Genomic DNA, 18,215 nt, shown 5'->3' with positions numbered 1-18,215 from the left:
GGGCGCGCCCCCGGCCCAGCCTCCCAGGGCGGGCCCGGCCGGCGGCTTCTCCCGCTGCCCGCGCCCGGCTCGAGCGTGCCCGAACTTGCGGGCAGCAGTGCGCGTTTGGGTTCCTGGCTGATAGGATCTGGCGCTTCTGTACTTTGCAGAGGCGGCTCCTTCGCCCAGACGCTTTTGTCTGCGATGGTCTTGATAGGGGACCCCTCGGGCAGAGGCAGAGCTGCAGTTGTTCGGGGTCCTGGAGAAGGGGGCCCCTCGGGCCTTTCGCTGCCTGCTGCTTGGAAGCCGGCCCTCTTGTCCTTTCTCTCTGAGCCCCCTCCCCGCGGTCAAGTCTGGCCAAGCAGCCTGCTTGGTGGGAGGGGCGGGGCCGGAGGGTGGGCTCGGATCCCCACCTGCGCGCACCCTTGGTGCCCGGGGCGCGTACACCCTGGCCGGGCCTTTGGGGAGACAAGTCCCGCGGTTCCTGTACCAGCGCCCCTGCCGACTTGGGGGATCCTCTGGTGTAGGGTTTCCAGGACATCCGCCGAAGAAGGGGGTTGGGGGTTTCGAAGCTGCAGTGAGTTGCAGGATTTCATTCTCATCTTCAGTCTTACAGATTTTCTATGAACCTCGTTTCCAGTAAGTTCGCACCCTTCCCCCCAGTGCTGATCCCGTGGTCCTCACCCCCACCCATCCGCTCTTTAGCCTGGCAGAGCGCCCCCACCCCCCAAATCAAATGTGCCCGCTGAGTCCTGTGGGAGAAGAACCCGCAGGCATGAGTAGGAGCTCCACATATTGCCCATTTCTTTAGCTCAGTGGGAACGGGCTTTTTGAGCTCATTGTCCACTACAATAGCAGTGTGGTGTTTCATTTTTAAAAATTTTTCTTTTGAGATCATCATAGATTCACAGGCTGTTGTGGAATAAAATACAGAGACTCCTCCAAGTGACTTCTTGTAGCCAGTGTCACATCCAGGACCTGAGCGGACCCGTTGGCACGTGTGGAGGTGGTGTGCACATTCCTGTCACCACCAGCACGGTCACAAGGTCCCTCCTGCTGCCCCTTCACATGGCTACTTGATTCTACGTGTGCACTGAGTGACACTAACGCTAATGCCATTCCTGGATTGCACTAGCCACGTTCCCCATGCTCAGTCCCACGGGCAGGGCCAGAGGGGGGCGCTGTCTGGTGTACAGGATCCCTCTGGAGGCAATGCCCTCCCAAAGCTCTTACCCAGCTCTTCTGGACTGCCTGTCCATGCAGGCTGCTGGGGGTTGGAGAGTAAGGGTCTGTCTTAGCCTCTCCTTGGGGACTGGGGTGTGAGTGTGCTGGCAGCCCAGTTGGGTTCATCCTGCCTCCCTGATCCTGAGTTCAAGTTCAGATGCAGTGAATGCTCCCCTGGAGGTGAGTGGCAGAGCCAGAGGTTTGGTTGAATTTGGGAGCACTCCTGGAAGGACCATACCAAGTGGGCCCCACTAGGCTGGCTGGTTCTACAGCCCCCGCCCCTTTCAGGGGATGGCCTCACCTTGCTGTTTGTACAGAGGCTCCACGGGGCTCTTCCCTCTGCGTTCACCCTCCCACTGACCCTCTCAGTAAATGTTTGCTCTCATGGAATCCATCTCTGCAGGAGCCTTTACTTCTGCTGTCAAAGTACAGGAGGCAGAACTCTATGTCAGTGATGTCTTTGTTAATTTTTTAAATCCTCACCGAGGATATTTTTTCTATTGATTTTAAAGAGAGAGGGAAAGACAGAGAGAAACATTTATGTGAGAGAAACACATTGATTGGTTGCCTCCTGCGCGCACCTTGGGCCAGGGAGGAACCTGCAACAGAGGTGCCTGCCCTTGATCGGAATTGAACCCAGGACCTTTTGGTCCACAGGCCGACGCTCTATCCACTGAGCCAAACCACTAAGGCAGTGATGACTTTAACCAAAATGCAGCAGCACCTTAACACCTGGGTTTGTATGTGAGGAAACTGGTGCCAGGGGAGCTGAATCCAGATGATTCTGCCACCTACCACCTTGTGAGCTTTCATGCAAGTCGTTTAACTTTTCTGAGCCTCAGTTATTCATCTGTGAAATGGGCATGGTACCTGCTCTGTTACCTCCTCAGACCCAGTGAGGCGATGCATGAGAAAGCACTTTGAAAACTGCACAGCACCCACGTTGTACGAGTTAAGTCCGCAGGTCAGGATTCTGTTGCATTTCAGGATATTGGGTCTGAAAACCATTCCTGATCCACTCAAAATAGTTGAGGTCAGCCACCTGTCACAGCTGGTCAATTCCCAGAGCTTTGGGGACATTATTTCTTGACCTGGTGGCTCTCCCCCATCATGTAGCCTCTTACACTTCCCCAGACATTTCTGCCTTAGTACTTGTGATTCCCCAGTTCTGGCTGTGGGGCCACTGTTTTTCCGCTTACTTGGGAGGGAGGGGCCTTGCAGGTATTTGGAGGAGCAAGTCATGGCCCACCAGAGGGGTAGCAAGAAAGCCAGTGCTGGGAGAGTCTGCAGGGGACAAAGCAATTGGTGATGAGTTGTCATTTGAGGAGAAGATAGGAAGCAACAGAGTACCATGGAGAACTCTCAACGGTGCCTTTCCCTGTAGCCTGAGAAAGCGAAGGAACACAGTTATGCTATCTCAGCAGGGTGCTGCACCCTCACCCCAACCTCAGGTCAAGGTGTGGAACATTCCAGCATCCAGGAAGTCCCCTGCTTAGGAGCTGTCCCTAAAAGTCTGGGTCCACCAGCCATTCATTTGTTTATTCACAGCTGCTGTGTGCCAGACCTGGGGTTGGAGCCCCATTTTGGGTCGCACAATGGTCTCATCCATGTTCCCTGGCCCCACCCAAAATGCTGTCTCTGAGTCTTCTCTGTCCTGAAGACCCTCCTATAAGCCCATCCCATGTTCCCACCCAGCAGGCAGTCTCCTCTGTCCTCTGACCCCTCTTTGGCGCTTCCTCGTCCCAGGGCCCTGGTCACAGTGCTCGCACAGGGGTACTTTTCAGAGTAGGGTCGGAGGACCATGTTTACACTCACAGGGCGTATCTACTGTGTTTGGGGGAGAATAACACTACGGGAGGCTTTAATACAGTTTTCACTAACTTGTTTAACTAATGTTGGAGGCCTTTTTGGAATATAAACAAATACATTTGTCCTTACAGACCTTATTAGGCAGGGGTGGGGAGTGGGTGGGCGGGTTAATTTTCTGGTCCAAAGATGAGCCACTGCTTAGGGCTGCTGCACGGCCTTCTGACCCTTTATATCCAGAAAGTGTGCATTCGTCTTTGCTTTACAGAATCAGGATTGTATTTTGTAGGCATGTTATACTTTCCCTCTCCAACTTCGTGGTGTATATTGCAAATGTTTTCTCCTGTCATAAATATTTTTAGAAAACATATTTTTAAAATGACTACATACTATTTTCCATCTTACGTTTAAACCATAATTTAATCAATATCGTATTTCCAATTTTTTTCTATAATAAACGATGCTGTGAATAACATCTTTATATTTAAATCTTTATATAAATATATAAAGAATCCTGATTCTGTTAAATCATTTCAGAACTCTCATTATTTTTGAGGACAAATTCCTAGAAGTGGAATTGCTGGGTGAAGGCTTTGGATACATATTGCTAAGTTTTCTTATAGAAAGTTATATGCCCTGTTTCATCCCTCCCCGTCCCTCCAAAACTCTGTTTTCTTATTCTCTCCCAGGTAGATTAGTGAAACACTGTCCTGTGGTTTTAATTTGTGTCTTAGGTGTTAGTGAACTGAAACTTGTTACATCTGTTGGCTGTTTGTAGGTCTGTTTCTTCCCTGCACTTTTCTTCTGTTACTCTTCTTGTTTTCATTGGGCTTTGGAGCTGCTTGTCCATTCAGTGCCAGAGGGGCTGGGGTGATAGTGTTGTAAGACGGTGTGTCCCCTGGTCCCCACATCTTGCCTCTGGCTGAGGGTGCTGGGTGCCTGGCCTGGCCTGCAGGGACACACCCTTCTGTCTGTTGCGCTGGTTCCTGGCCAGGCTCCCCACGGGTGCTGGGCCCTTGCCTTCCGAGGGCCCGTTGAGAACCGCCTGACACAGTTTGACTCACCTGTGTGTCAGCTGCACCCTTATAAGGTTCCGGTTTTGCTGTATCTGTGCATGCCACGTTCAAACAGGTTTGGGAACTTGATGTGGGACGTTGCACCTAGAGGAGGCTCTCAGGGACCCGGGTCGGGATGTCAGTGTGTGGGCACTGCTGGTGTCAGTGACAAGCTTGGGAACAATAGAAAGCCCTACGGACCTTCCTGGGTTCAAGCCCTTGCCGGGGACCCATGGCATTTCAGACAGGGGATTCTCCCCACTCCAGGGAAGGGAGGAGTGTCAGGGGTCGAAAGATGCAGCCGGTCAAGGTGTCAGACTCTCTACCATTTGTGAATCAGCAAAAAGGGGAGGCATCCTGACTTCTCCCCTGATAGGGTCCCCTGGGCTTTTAGAGACTAGAAAGAGAGGAGCCTGGAGTGAGGACAGCAGCAGCCCCACGACGACGCAGATGGGTCAGGGTCCTGAGGGTCAGGTGTCACACTTGTTCAGCCGGCTCTTGTCAGGTTTACTGGCTGCCCGCGTCCTGGCAACAGATTTTGCTCTACTGTGAACCCGGAGCAATGGCAGCCCCTGACAGCCCAGTCTGGACACTGCTCTCTGGGTAGGGTGTGTTCACAAGTATTTCTTCAAACTTATTAACCACCCACCCCAAAATAGATAGGTACTTACGTGTCAGACACTGTTCAAAATACATAGTGATTGCAAATATTCATTGATTTGTCCCCATCACAACTCTGCAGGACGGGTTCTGTTTTCAGCTCCATTCTGATAACACTGATGTCCAGGGAGCCTCAGGAAGCGCCCAAGGTCAGAGAGTCACGTGCTTTCCCACAAACTGTCCGTGGCCCTGGGGGGAGGGGGTCCTGACTCCTCTCCCTCAGGCAGCCCTGAGACCCAGGTGTAGGTGTTCCCGGCTTGTGCTGCGTAGGAGACAGACCCCTTGGGCTGTGTGGCTCTAGAGCTGGGGAAGGAAGGTCTCTTGCTTTTGGGGGAACAGTTGCTGCTCTTCTTGCATCTCTGTAGCTGGTTCTTGCCGCACAGCCTCGAGGGAAGTCCCCTGCTTAGGAGCTGTCCCTAAAAGTCTGGGTCCACCAGCCATTCATTTGTTTATTCACAGCTGCTGTGTGCCAGACCTGGGGCTGGTGCTGGGGCACAGAGGTAGCCGGGACAGACCGTATCCCCACCTTACAAGTTACAGGCCAGCGAAGGTTCAGTCGGCAAGTGAGCAGATTGGGGTGGGCTGGGTGTGGGGTCCTTCACATCTCCTGGTCCGTGGCTGACCGTCCAGCAACCCCACCCTTTCCTACTCTTGCCCATGGATGCTCAGCCTTTCAGGGAGCTGCTCCTGACTGCCTTTCCACGCTGGATCTCCTGTGTGACGTCCAGTGGGTGTGACAGCAAAGGGCACTAATCTCGGGCATGCAGCTGGATCCAACTTCATGTGTGTACACCTGGGTGGCCACTATTCAGGTCAAGGTGTGGAACATTCCAGCATCCAGGAAGGCTCCTTCCTGCTGCCTAGTCAGCACCCCCCTGCCGTGTGACCACCACCAGGATCTCTGTCACGATGTGATTCACGATGCACTCCTGTGTCCGTAGGCCCGTCCACGCCGTGCGGTCCATGCTGTGTGGGGAAGTAGGGGGTATTTTTCAGGGGAGCCGTGCATTCCTCTGGGCATCGGTCTGGACATCGGTCTGGGCTCTTCCTGCCGTTGGTGCGGAGAGCCGCACGCGCACCTGCTCTGGTGGCTGCATGCGAGCTCCTCTTCGGTTTGCAGTGGCCATTTGCGCGGCTGCCGTGCTCCGGCTTCACAGGGCACAGAGCTGCCCGGCGTGGTCCTGGTCAGCCTCACCCACAGCTTGGGGGGCTGTTCTCCACTCAGGTGTGCAGACGGGGGCCCTGGCCTGCGCTGCCATAGACGTCTGAGGACTTGGGAGCTCCCGAAGACGGTGACTGCAGCTTATTAAGTTTTTGTTGATTAACACATCAAAATGACACAGGAAGATATTCCTTGCCTTAGAGTGTAGGGTTTCCACCACTCATGTGCTCTCAGAGTCCTTCATTTAATTCTGTGGTTCGAATTGTTGCTCTCATGCTTTTCCTGGATTTCCGTTAGTCCATACCTGCTTCTGTGAGCCCTCTGGTGAGCCGAGCATCAAGGGAGAAGGTGGGACAGGTGAGCATGGGTGGGGCTGGTGCTCCTTGGCAGGTCACAGGACAGCTAAGGCTACAGGCTCTTTGATGACACTGGAAAATCTTCCTTTCAAAAAGCGTGAGTTCCTGCCCTGGCCGATTGCTCAGTGGTTAGAGCATCAACCCGCACACTGAGGGGTCGAAAGTTTGATTCCAGGTCAAGGGCACGTATCAGGATAGCAGGTTTGACCCCCGACCCCGGTCAGGGTGTGTGCAGGAGGCAGCTTGTTCCCACCAGGCTGGACGGGGCACCCAGGGCAGGGAGAGAACCCAGAGGCCAGGTGCCCCCCAGAAACACACTTAAGTTGGAATCATCTCACATCGATGATTCAATATTTCTCTCTCTCCCCTCTCCCTTCCTCCCTTCCATTCTCTCTAAAAATCAATGGAAAAAATATCCTAGGGTGAGGATTCACACACACACACACACACACACACACACCCCACATGCACATGCACATGCACACGCGCACGCGCACGCGCACACGCACACGCATGCACGGTGAGTTTCCAGGTGGAATGAACCCCCAGTGCATGCAGCGGGTGGGCCGCAGAGACCTGAGGCCCTGTGCACACCTGAGGAGGTTGATGTGCACTGTGTGACTGACCAGGAGCTTCTCTGCTCCCCCTGAGAGTCCTGCCCAGTGAGCGGGTGCATTCATTTTCCCTTTGACATCAGAATGCTTGTCAGAAGCTGGATTCCACGTCAGACCTCCCAGCAGAGCCCTCTGGGCCTGCGCTTCTGTGACAGGACGTGAGGACGGGTGTGCAGTCCAGAAAGCCCCCTGCCAGCGGCCTCCTGTGGGGCGTGTGCTGTTGTGGAAGGGCCCCGAGGTCCCTGGATGAGGGCTGTGGAAGAGAGGAGTGTGAGGGCCATTTGTCAGCGGCGCTAGGGGAATTGGAGACTAAAGTAACGCTAGTATCCTGTTTTCCATGGCTTGGGGGCCTGACCATCGGCTCCCCACCCACAAGTCCTGACCTCACTTCCCTCGCTGGTCTGGAATAATAATGGGGTGTTGCTATGGGACAAAACAAACTTCTCTGCTGGTAGGATGGTCCCACATGGAGGAAGAGGTGGCACCCAGCCCCTGGCCTGTGCTCACCTTGGCTCCATCAGCAGCTGCACAGGTGCAGGCATAAGAAGGCAGAGATCCAACAAGAACATCCTCCTGTTACTCGAAGGTATAGAAGCTCTGTATGTCTGGACAGACATCGGACAGACATTCCAGACATCAAGGAATGCTTTTATGAGAAACGGGGTGTTGAGGAAGCCCCACTCCGCACTTCACCTTGCGCTCAGAGTTACCTGTCCTGTCCACCCCCTTCCTGAGCTGGGTACATTTTTCCAGGGATGTGGCCCATTGCTTTTCAGTGGTGCCTCTTCTTATTATTATTCTTTTTTAAAAAAATATTTTTATTGATTTCAGAGAGGAAGGGAGAGGGAGAGAGATAGAAACATCAATGATGAGAGAGAATCATTGATCAGCTACCTCCCACATGCCCCACACTAGGGATCGAGCCCACAACCCAGGCATGTGCCCTGACTGGGAATCAGACCGCGACCTCCTGGTTCATAGGTCGAAGCTCAACCACTGAGCCACGGTGGCCGGGCTTCTTTTCTTTCTTTCTTTTGGTTAATCCTCACTTGAGGATATTCTTTCCATTGCTTTTTCAGAGAGAGTGGAAGAGAGAGAGAGGGGAGGGAAGAAGGGGGGAAGGAAAGAGGGAGGAAGAGAGAAAGAGAGAGAAAGAGACATCGATGTGAGAGAGACACACATCGATTGGTTGCCTGCCATAAGCCCCAACCAGGGGCAGGGAGTGAACCTACAATCCAGGCACATGACCTTGATGCACAGGCCAATGCTCTAACCACTGGACCACGCCAGCCAGGGCAGTGGTGCCTCTTCTTGGCCCAAGCGGCCATGGACCCTAGTCACAACCGGGCTGAGCACCAGCACCTGGCCCTTGCGGATGGACCGGCTGTTGGGGCTGCCCTGTAGTTCCAACTCAAGTGTGTTTCTGGGGGGCACCTGGCCTCTGGGTTCTCTCCCTGCCCTGGGTGCCCCGTCCAGCCTGGTGGGAACAGCTGCCTCCAGGTCACACCAGGTGGAGGAGAGTCCAGGTGGGTGTGACCGTGTCAGTTTCAGTGAAGTGTCATTTCTTGGAGCATCAGGTGTGTGCTGGGCTTTTGCCAGCCCTCTTGCCGGTGGGCACATGGCAATGCTGTTTTCTTGATGCTCATGACGCCTTACACATGGGCTGCAGAGAGGAGGCCCCGGGGGCTTGACCTGGCTGTTCCCTCACCCAGCCACCCGAAGTCTCAGCTGTAAGTGGCAGAACCAGGTCTCAAACCCACAGCTGCTACACCTGCTCCCATCCAGTTCCCCTATCCCCGGGTTCCACCTCCTGGGAAATAGACAACACCTACCTGCTCCAATGTGCTCTGAAGTCATGTCACGTGTTCCAACACCTCCCTCCCCACGTGTCCTGGTCACCAGCTCGGGGCTGGGCTGCTTTCTGTGAACCCCCGTGAGCTCTGGCCGTGTGTGGGCCAGTGTGGCTGCAGGGGCCCACACAGCCAGTGTGTGTGGGCCGAGGTGGCTGCAGGGGCCCCTGGCTGCCTGTCTCACCTCCTCCTGTCCTGCTGCATGGGGCTCTCTGCAGCTGTCGCCAGAGTGTCTTCTGTGACTTCCCAGGGCCCTAGCACACCTGGACATGTCACTTAGCAGAGGCCCCTTGAAGTTCACGGTGGGGGCTGGCAGCGCCTGCTGGGCTCAGTCTCCATGGTGAGCACAGCTTTTCTCTTATGGAATTATGAAAAGGTGGTTTCGTTTTGAAAAAATGGCCCCGAGGAGCAACTGCCTGCCCGCGAGGGGAGGTGCAGGGCCTAAGAAAGCGATGGCTTCAGTCGGCAATGAGGAGGCGCCTCACCGAAGGAAAGGGGGTGCCCACGACGAGCTGAGGATCTGCTGTTATGAAGCTGCACATGCAGGAGGCGTCCTTACTGTGTTTGCAGAGGGTGGCCTGTGTGTGCCTGTGGAAGGTCTGCTCCAGGAGGCAGTGTGCTCCCTGACCCCACGAGCTCTGTTGGCCAAGAGTAGGGGGTGCTCTGTGGACGGGCAGGTCGAAGCCACTGGTGAGCAATTGCCTTTTGCTGGATCTCTCGGCACGCAACTCGCATTTGATCCCGACAACAACCCTATTAGGAATGTGCTTTTGTCCCTTTTTGACAAAGAAGGAAATTCAGTCAGAGAGGTTGAAATGGCCCAGAGTCACGCAGCCTGTAAAGGTGAGCCAGGAATTTGAACCTGGTGTGTCGATCCAGCCTTGCTCTGAACGACTCTGCCCTACTGTCTGTGTTGGTAAGACACCCCTGACCCGACCGCATCCCTCCTCAACCTGTGCCCATCCATCGTGAGTTCACATTGTGACCCCGCTTCCCTGCACAGCCCAGGGTCCAGGCTCCTCTGCCTGTGGTTTTATGCTTCAGGAATGTTCCATGGAAGTGGCAGCCATGAGTAGTAGGCCCGTCTGCAGCTCTCCTCTCACAGCACCAGGGTCTCCCCATACCTGCACCCCAGCTCCTAGAGCAGCCCCTCCTTGTCCACACTGGCAGCTGTCCTGTCCCACTGGGGAATCCCTTCCCACATGGGGCGCCCCTGTCCCTGCCTGACCTTCCATGTGGAATTCTCGCCCTGCCATTGAGGCTCTTCAGGATCGTCTAAATTCCCTGTATCAGCCTCGATTTCTTTGTTTACTAGCGTGTGACTGTGAGCAGCTTACCGAGTCCTTCCGGGTCCCAGCTGCTGTCTGTGAGTGGGAACAGTGGCACCTCCTGTAGGAGTTAGGGTTAAAGAGCCTGCGCACACGCTTGGCACTGGCCACATCTTCTCCCCAAACTAGAAATCCCTGCTGGGCAGAGGCCACAGACCACGTTCTTGAATCTGTGTCCTCCCGCTTCTGCCCTGCCCCATGCCTGCATAGCAGTACTGGGTCCATGGCTGCAGATGACACGTGTGCTCGCAGAGGTGACCACAAATGCAGTGGGTCCTCAGGCTCCCGCAGTCCTGGGCAGCCTCGTGCAGGACGTGGGCTTGTCGGGGCAGTTCTGCAGGTGCCCACGGCAGCCCCGTCATCGCTCCGGATCGCGGTGGGTGGACTGGGCACAGGAAGGGGCCAGGCTCTCTCTCAGCTCCACCCTGTCTGACTCACCGGTCTGTGGCCTGATTTTAAACTGTCCCGACGTGCCAGCCCAGGAAGTCGTGCCATGGCAAGGCCCCACGCTCCAACAGACTCAGATGCCTTGTCAGGTGCAGCCTGTGCTTTGTGAGTGTTCCCCAAAGGGAGGCCTTTCTACGTTTTCTATATGGTGTGCATGTGCGCACAAGCTCCTGGTCCTGTCCCAACAGCGGTCCTGCGATGCTTGCATGGACCCTACCCTACAGATGCATGCTCCTTTTGTGATTGGGTCCAGCCCCCTTCCTGACAGAAGCCCTGAACCTACTCTTAGGGGGGTTCTGATGGTCTCAGGAAACCCCACTCCCCTGCAGTGATTGGTTCAGAGGGGCATGTGACCTCCAACCCCCAACCCTGACAATGAGACAGAGGGTCCTCTTCCTCTGAATGTTGTGTTGATTGTTGGACCCACCTTGAAGAAGAGGGGGGCATCAGGGATACCAGCCACAGAACCACCACCTGCACTGCACTCCTGGTTCCTGGGCTGTCTCCCATGGGCGGTGCTGTGGGTGAAGTGCCCCTGTGCTCTCTGCTCTTTAAATCCAGGCCTGTGTCCTACGGTGTCTTCATTTGCATTTCTTAGTTTGTAATTGCACATTTGCACGTGCGATTACTGTGCATCATCTGGCTGCCAAACAAACCGTCAGCCCATGAGGACACTCACAGGAGCTCAGGGCCCGGCCCCATCTGGCATTCAGTAAAATTTTGTTGAGTGAACCAGCCCATAGTGGTGACTAGCAGGGTGCTTACTGGACGTTTCCAACCCTGCTCTTCAGGCCAGTGTGCACCCTGGGAGTCTTGTTGGAATACAGACTGCATCTCAGCCGGCCCAGGCATGATGCTGCTGCACCATGAGGAACAGGACCTGGGTTTTATTTTATTATTATTATTTTTTATTAATCCTCATGGAGGATATGTTTTTATTGATTTTTTCAATGCATATTTATGAACTTCTTTTATTCCAATACATTTCCACACATCTCATCTGAAGACATAACACAGGAGCCTGTGTGACTTGGGCAATGTTTTTATTGCTTTTTAGAGAGAGAGGAAGGGAGAGAGGGAAACATCTCTGTAACCCTCACATGTGCCCCGACCAGGAATCAAACCTGTGATCCTTTGGTGCACAGGACCACAGTCCAACCAACTGAGCCACGCCAGGCAGGGCAGGAGCTGGGATTTAGAACCTGGGAGCCTGGGCCCAGCTCCAGATTCCCTGGCTCATGGCCGGGGTGGATGGGCCAGGTGTGCAGGGCTCCCGCTCCTGGCTCCGAGAATTCCCTCTCTGGGCCAGGCCCTGCTGCTGGTTCTGTGACTTTTGACCTCATTGGGATCACATTCAGTTGTGTTTTCCTTGAGTTTCCGTGTTGTAAAGGCTTCCTGAGTCATTAGCCCTGAAAAAGCTCTGTTGGCTTCTTCATTTCATCCCTGGGCATGTGCTTCCTGTTTGATGGGCATTTACAGCTTCCGTTTTTCACTATCGTAAATATTTTGATGAACATTTTCCATCCTCATCTGTCTGTGTTTCTGATGACCTGCCATTGCTCTCACCTGACAGGAGGGGCTGGGGCCTCAGCAGGGGTGGGGCCCAGCTCGGTGCTGTCCGGCTGGTGGGGCAGGCCTCGGTGGGTGGGGCCTTGTCTGTCCTCCCAGCAGCAAGGAGCTCAGAGCTGCGGGGACCCCAGGGTCACCGGCTTGCACGTTTCAGGTCTGCGTTGTAGGACAGCTATCAGAGGACGTCCTGTGAAGGGTAGTGTAGCCCCCGGGTGCCCGACAGGAGTATCTTGTGTCCCAGTTGAACGCAGCCTCTGACAATAGGAAATGACCGAGGGCCCCTGTCAAGGACCGCTCCGGGGATACTGGAACAGGAAGGTCTCGTGTCAGGACCCTTGGTCCCTGGAGATTAGGGCAGTGATTGCAGCAGGACTGGAGAGGTCGCAACCCTGACCACTGTGTCTGGCTTTATGAGGCCCCACAGCCCCGTCACACACGTAGGGAACAGGAGTCCAGAGAGGCCTAGGGCTTGTCCCCACGCCGGAGCAGCGCCAGTGCAGGACAAGTGGAAGGGACCCAGGCCCCGGAGCTGGCATGGCCTTGGCCCCACGTTGCCCCCAGCGGATTATGTAGTTGATGTGGACCCTCCCATCTCCTTGGTGTTCTCTCCTTTTCCCCCCTGGCACTACCACCTTCTCACATATTGTATGATTTAGGTATTCATTACTTTCACTGTCTCTCTTCCCTACTGGGATGTCAGTTCCATAAGGACAGGCATTTTTTTCTGTTTTGTTCATGGCATTCCCCAGTGTGTAGGACAGACAGTACACACTTGGAGCTATTTCATAAAAATCTGAGGATGATTGCAAGCAGGGCCCACACCTCTCACTCATTGTTCATTCTCTGAATGCATTTTGAGTGCCTACTGTTACTGAGGTCTGTGGGGGATGAAGCACGATCACATTTAAAAGAAAATTTATGACTGAAAAGCCCAGGGCAGGATAGTGTGTTTAATAAATTCCATTGGCTGCCCGGCCAGTGTGGGTCACTGGTTAAGTGTAGACCTATGAACTAGGAGGTCACGGTTTGATTCCTGATCAGGACACATGCCCGGGTTGCGGGCTTGACCCCCCAGTAGGGAGCATGCTGGTTAATGATTCTCTGTCATCATTGATGTTTCTCTCTCTCCCTTCCTCTCTGAAATCAATAAAAAAATATATATTTTTTAAAAAGTTCCTATTGGCAGTTTGGAGAAGGGAGTTCAGTCAGAAGACACATGTCACTTAAAATGACACTTTTGTAAAAGCGTGCTGGTGGTTTGGGGTACTTGGGGTCACTCTTGTGAAAGGGAGCAGAGGGAGAGAACGATGGCTGCACCTCCTTCTGGGGAAAGTAATTTGGAAGCAAAGCCTTTTTTTAAAGAAAACACCCAGTACCTTCAGGAAGCGCTGGGCATAGCTGCGAGCTCACAAGACTGTGTATCTTTCAAATTGGCATTTAATGTTGAGCTTTGATGCCTGAAGTAAAGTCAAAGCCAGTGCCCTGCTGGCTTCCTGCAGAGAGTGTGTTTTACTCGCTTAGAGACCCCCAGGTCGCTCCTCCCTCACCCATTTGCAAATATTCCCACCTGCCTTCTGGGTTGTGCCTGTGAGAACATCTTCACCTTCCTGATGACACGTGTCATCGGCCTCAGGTGGATGGGCTGTGGCAGGTACACTGGGCGAGGCTAGTGCAGGCAGGCACCCAGCCCGACTCCATGCTCACATCTGACTTCCTGTGTTTTGTTGTTGTTGTTTTTGTTAATCCTCACCAGAGGATATTTTTTCCATTAGAGAGTGGGAAGGAGGGGGGAGTAGGGGTGGGGAGAGAGAGGGAGAGAGAGAAAGAGAAAAGCATTGATGTGAGAGAGACACATTGATTGGTTGCCTCCAGATCTTGCCCTGACAGGGCTGGGGAGCAAACTGTAACCCAGGTAGGTGCCCTTGACTGGGAATCAAACCTGCGACCCTTCATGGGCGGATGCTCTAACCACCGAGCATGCTGGTCAGGGCTGACTTCCTGTTTAGTGACTGTCAGTCAGTGTTAACTTAATTGAAATTGAAATTCTAGAGTTTTATTTAAAAATGGTTAGCAAAGTTTAATTTATGAATTGAATGAAGATCTGAGTGCCTCCTGTATACAGGGTGTGAGCTAGGCTGCAACACGAGACCTTGTTCTCACCGGCCCCTCCAGTTGTGAGCTGTGGTCCTCTCCTGCCCTCGCTCATGCAGTGATTAAACATTTGTGGCTGCTTGGGGTTTGGGAGGTGTCTTACAGTGACCTACTTACTAAGCAGATTTTAACTGGTAATGACTTCCTTCATGCCTGGCTCCTGTGGCCTTGCCTGGTGAGTCTGACGACACCCCATCATGCCCTTTGGGCACCTTGCAAACCAGGAGCCAGATGACTTAACCTTTCTCGCAGAGCCTCTGTGAGTCCAAGCTGCCTCCTCCACAGGCGCACTCAGGGTAGAGGCGGGAAGGCGGGGAAGCTTGCCAGTGTGATTGTGGGCATGAGGACAGCCAGCCAGACTTGAGGCGCCCACCAAGCATGCCTCTCCTGCTCAGAGTTAAACTTGTTTGTACACACAATTGACTTGTTTAAACATGCGGGTAAGTGTGGTGAGACCTCCTGAGGTATCAAGAAAAGGGAAAATTTACTTAATATTTTTAACCTGGAAAAAAAGAAATGATCATGGTCATGATTATCTTTGGGGTCACATGACATTGAGTGATGAAAATAGATTTATATTGTCAGAGCCTGGTGACTCCAGAAATATCATTCATATAAAGTTTTAGTTCCTGAATCGGAGAGGAGAGACGGAAGGCCTTCTGCAGTTTGTGGCCAGGGTGGAGAGGGGCGGGTGAGAGATGGCAAGTTCTGTCCTGTTCAGAGTCCTGCCCTCTGTCCTCCTTCCCAGTTCAACTTTGTGGGACCCATTGGAACTGGAAGAGCTGGCCCTGCCAGCTTGGACGAGTATCATCTCTTGCTTCTCCCCTGCAGGGCCCGGCATCACTGGGGGCCTTCCCCCAGCTCTTAGGTCTTTATCTTCTAAACTGATGAGCGCTGACAGCAGGTAGCTGGACCCCTGGTCCCGTGGGGTTTCCGTCTGTCTGGAGAAAGCATGGGTTCTTCTGTGGTTTCCATGTTTCTGGATGGGCCCTTCAATCAGCCTCCAACTGGCTGTTTTTATTTTAAAACTATTCTTTAAGGTGTAATATTTTAAAAATAGCTCTAGAAGCTATAATTCACATGAAATAAAAACCACACCTTTTAAGTGTAAATCGGGTAGTTTTTAGTACATTTAGAGTTGTGCAGTCATGACCACTATCTAATTTTAGAACATTTCTTCACCCCATACCCATTAGCAATTATTCTCAATACCTCCCGACCCCCAATCCCTGGCAACCACTAGTCTACTTTCTCTATGCATTTGCCTATTCTGTGCATTTAGTATAAATGGAATCACACAATATGTGGTCTTTGTGTCTGGCATCTTTCATTTAACATAATGTCTTTCCCTTAGCGTATGTCAGTACTTCATTCCTTTTTGTGGCCGAATAATATGCAGTTATATGGATAGACCAGCCCTGGCCAGGAGGCTCATTTGTTTGGAGCATTGTCCCATACACCGAAAGGTCTCAGGTTCGATTCCCGGTCAGGGCACATACCTCAGTTGCAAGTTTGATCCCTGGTCAGGGCCTGTAAAGGAGGCAACTGATCAATGTTTCTCTCTCACATCGCTATTTCTCTCTCTCTTTCTCTCAAATCAACTTAAAAAGCACATCCTTGTGTGAGGATTAAAAAACAGAAAAGGATAGACAACATTTTGTTTATCCAATGTCAGTGATGGACATTTGGGTTGTTTCCACTCTTGGCTTTTGTAAATAATGCTGCTGTGAACATTCATGTACAGGTTTTGTGTGGACATATGTGTTCCTTACTCCTGGGTGTACCCCTAGGAGTGAAATTTCTGGGCACTATATACAATATTTTTTGGAGCTGCCAAACTGATTGTCAAAGCAGCTCCACTGTTTTACATTCTTACCAGCTGCGTCTGAGAGTTCAGATTCCTCCACTCTGCCCAACGCATTGTCAAAGAATCCTATCAAAGAATCATTGCCTAACCCAAATAATGAAAGTTTTATCCTATGTCTTCTAAAAGTTTTATAACTTCATTCTTCACATTAGGTCTATATCCAATCTGAGTTAATTTTTGCTTATGATATGAATAAGGCATCCAACCTCATTGTTTGCATGTGGGTATGAAGCCAGCACCATCTGTTGAAAAGACTGTTCTTTTCCACCGTTGAATTTTCCTGGCATTCTTATCAAAAGTCAATTGATCGCAAATGTAAGGTTGTTCTTTTCTGGACTCCTGATCCTATTCTATTGATTGTATGTTATTTTTATGCCAGTCCTTCACTGTGAGTTCTGAAATTGAAAAGTGGGCGTCCTCCAACTCTGTTCTTCCAGAATCTTTTAGATTTCTGGGGTCCCTTGCATTTATATTTAAATTTTAGGAACAGGTGGTCAATATCTGCAAAAAAGCAGCAAATATTTTAATATGGTTGAGTTGAATCTGTGATCACCGTGGGGAGTGTGACCACTGATGTCTCTGCTTGGTTAGCTCGGTTCAGCTGATGATTGGACAGAGAGGTCCGTAAGGGATTTGAGCAGTCAGCCTTTCTGCTGTGCTCAGGGGCTCTGTGTTCGTGTTGGAGCACATCTTCAGCCCTCCGGCACTTCACACCTTTAGCCTCCACGTCCTGATTGCACAGAACTCCAAGGTCAGCCAGATGTGAGGGATTACAGGCTTTTCAGGACTTTCCTGACCTGCACACAGCCCTGTACACGCGGGTGGCCTTCCAGATCTCTAAGAATATATCAGAGCTTTTCAAAGCTGCCCGTGGACGTCTCATTGCCTAGCATCTCTTTTTTCCCCTCTTTTTTTTTTAATACAGTAAAGTACACATAACAAAAGTTACCATCTCAACTATTTTTTTAAAAATATATATTTTATTGATTTTTTACAGAGAGGAAGGGAGAGAGATAGAGAGTTTAGAAACATCAATCCAGCTGCCTCCTGCACATCTCCCACTGGGGATATGCCCGCAACCCAGGTACGTGTCCTTGACCGGAATCGAACCTGGGACCCTTCAGTCCGCAGGCCGACGCTCTATCCACTGAGCCAAACTGGTCTCGGCACATCTTAACTATTTTTAAGTGTACAGTTCAGTGTTGTTAAATACATTTGCATTGTTGGGCAGCCATCACCACCATCTGTCTCCACAATCTTTCTGACTTATACAGCTGAAACTCTATCCCCGTGAAGCAACAGCTTCCCATTGCCCCTCCTCCCAGCCCCTGGCAGCCACCGTTCCCCTCTCTGTCTCTATGATTTTGACGACTCATTAAGTACATCAAATATAAGTGAGATCATAAAGTTGTAGCATAAGCCCGAATCTCCTTCCTTTTAAGGCTGAATAATATTCCCTTGTATAGGTGGACCACACTTTGCTTGTCCAGTCATCTGTCGATGGACGGTTGAGTTGCATCTGTATTTTAGCTCTTATGAATAATTAAGCTACATGGTTGTACAAATGGCTTTTTTTGAGACCCTACCTTCTGTTTTCCTGGATATATACTCAGAAGTGAAATTGCCGTGTCAAAGGATAATACTATTTTTAATTTTTTGAGGAACCTCCAGAGTATGTTCTACAGTAGATGTGCCATTTTACATTCTCATCAACAGTGCAAAAGGGTTCTGATTTCTCCATATGCTCACCAACACTTGCTTTTTGGTGTGTGTGTGTGTGTGTGTGTGTGTGTGCGTGCGCACGCTCGTGTGCGTGTATTTATAGTTGTCGTCCTAAGAGGTGTGACTCCCCAGCATTCCTTTTAATTGTGTTTGTCCAGTTCTTGTTTGCTTCAGCTGGCACCTTACCGCAGGTATTTTCAGAGCGATTCCTATACCCTAAAGTCTTCAAATATCACGGCCCCCCTAAAAGAATTTTGAGAATTACCTCTATACAGATTATAATGTGTTTGGAAGTTGGATCTAATTTTCTCATATTAAATACTAGGGGCCTGGTGCAAGAAATTCGTGCACTGGGTGTGTGTGTGTGTGTGTGGTGGGGGTGTCCCTCAGCCCAGCCTGCCCCCTCTCACATACTGGGAGCCCTC

The 18,215-nt window shown here is 51.8% G+C and overlaps 1 protein-coding gene across 1 annotated transcript in view; it reads left to right on the top strand.

Moving 5' to 3' along the window:
* PARD6G (par-6 family cell polarity regulator gamma) overlaps positions 1 to 18,215 on the top strand; it is a gene marked incomplete at its 3' end in the record, with an annotated part of 64,784 nt that overhangs the window by 645 nt on the left and 45,924 nt on the right. The window lies entirely within an intron of this gene.

Source organism: Myotis davidii, unplaced genomic scaffold (genome assembly GCF_000327345.1).
Source record: "Myotis davidii unplaced genomic scaffold, ASM32734v1 scaffold96, whole genome shotgun sequence".
Classification (NCBI taxonomy): domain Eukaryota; kingdom Metazoa; phylum Chordata; class Mammalia; order Chiroptera; family Vespertilionidae; genus Myotis; species Myotis davidii.
The sequence above is the reverse complement of the archived record's forward strand: the minus strand, read 5'-3'. Positions and strand labels throughout refer to the sequence as shown.